This window comes from Rutidosis leptorrhynchoides, chromosome 9 (genome assembly GCF_046630445.1).
Source record: "Rutidosis leptorrhynchoides isolate AG116_Rl617_1_P2 chromosome 9, CSIRO_AGI_Rlap_v1, whole genome shotgun sequence".
In the NCBI taxonomy this organism is placed as follows: Eukaryota; Viridiplantae; Streptophyta; class Magnoliopsida; order Asterales; family Asteraceae; genus Rutidosis; species Rutidosis leptorrhynchoides.
The window spans coordinates 35,514,428-35,516,277 of record NC_092341.1 but is presented as its reverse complement, the minus strand read 5'-3'; the positions used below and the strand labels follow the sequence as shown (position 1 = coordinate 35,516,277).

General features: G+C 36.3%; 1 non-coding gene across 1 annotated transcript; it reads left to right on the top strand.

Annotated features, from left to right (window-relative positions):
• Positions 1 to 1,446: 1,446 nt before the first annotated feature.
• LOC139869659 (U6 spliceosomal RNA) lies at positions 1,447 to 1,549 on the top strand. The gene has a single exon (XR_011766245.1). It is a non-coding gene; the product is annotated as a U6 spliceosomal RNA (small nuclear RNA).
• Positions 1,550 to 1,850: the final 301 nt, after the last annotated feature.

Genomic DNA, 1,850 nt, shown 5'->3' with positions numbered 1-1,850 from the left:
CATACTCTCTATTAGTTGGGTTTTCCATCTGATGGACAGGCTCTATATATATGGACTTGGATTATTAATATAGTTTGTGAATGGGCCATAAAATGGGTGCATTTTACAAGATTACGAGTTTATGATACATGTTTATACCAGTAGTTTCTATCCATAATTATGCAGAAAGTCCCTATAATTTACGCAAATATCGCACTCGGTCCCTAGTTTGTCATTCTAGCACGTACAATCAATGGCAGAAGCAAGAACTTTTTCCACCGGGGGCGAAATTTTTTTTTAAAGCGTAGCAATTTTTTGGGCAAAATATGGAGATTTTTGATCAAAATTTGGATGTTTTTGAGCAAAATTTAGAGGTTTTTTGGCAAAATTTAGAGGTTTTGGGGCAAAATATGGAGACTTTTGGGGCAAATTATGAAGAGTTATGGGCAAAATAAAAAATTCACCGGGGGCAAAATCGAAAAATTCAAAATTTTTACACTAAAAATTGCAAATCCACTGGGGGCGGCTGCCCCCCTCTGCCCCTTAATATTACCGCCCATGCGTACAATCCCTGACACTAACGATCGTCAAAAAGTTCAGTTAATCGACAGCACATGCGTTGCACATGAGTGTAAAAAAACGTAGGTTAAGGAAATATGTGGAATGTAATCTGATTGATTAAATGATGTTTATTTACAGCTAACATTCCAATTGCATAATAATATTCATCATCATCATTTTGTCCACATCATGTTCGTCACATTTGACCACTTTAACTAGATCCCCAATTACATACATATCGCGAATTAGGGTTGTTTGAGACAAATATCAAGATCATCCTGGAGTTATTTCCAGTTCACGAAGATGATGGAGGTTTTTCACCTCGATTCTGATCAACCCTTTACATCCTGAAAGGTTAATCTTTTCAAGTAACATACAAGTAGACAATAAGTTAATAAGTTCCTCGTCACTTAACGTAACATCGATCAACTCTAATGCTCGTAAGTTGACACAATTTATAACAAGATTGTCGCTGATCAAAAGAGAATCCTCGAGCTTGAAATAGGGGTAAGCTTTAAACTAATTGTTTCTAGGTTTTCACCCAAAAATTGCTCATCACGCAACGTAATAGATTTGTGATCATATATGGTTATTGTGAGGTAAAGCTCTTTTAGACAACTTCGTTGTCTCGGCCAATATATTAGCAAAAGAAAGTGATTCATGCAGGTTCATAATTCTAAAGTGAAGATTAAAACTCGTGATTAGTATATTGTCCGTACGATACCTTTGTAGAGTGTCTTTGATCAAATCGGTGTACCTAATTGTTTGCTTCTTGGTGGACGAAACCTGAGGGTAGAGTTGGTAGACCAAGCGAGTAGCCATGAGTTAGGGTGGTTCCAATTGTCTATTACAACGGAAACTAAAAACATGTATATAAATTCTAAAACTTGCAACCATTAAGTACGATGTTGTATTACTTTAATCCGATAAAATTGGAACGATACAAAGAAGATTAGCATGTCCCTGCGCAAGGATGACACACACAAATCGAGAAATGGTCCAATTTTTTTTCTTTTCAAAAGGAGTGGTTGAGTGCTGGGGAATCTCTAAAGGGAACCCAAGTTCAATCCCCCACTAACCTTACTTTGGGCCTTACCTTTCGAAAAATAGAAAAAAGTATTAATTTAATCCAAGTCAATGGCCCAATAGAAGGCCCAACTATTGGAGAGTATGTTTAGAGCCCATACACTTAATATAACGATAATCCAGAAAAAGCCTTTATTTGGTTTCCTATGTTACTCCATGAGGCAACTATATATTTATACAACTCCTAATGACGCAACCCAATTTTTTTTATTGAAGAACACGAA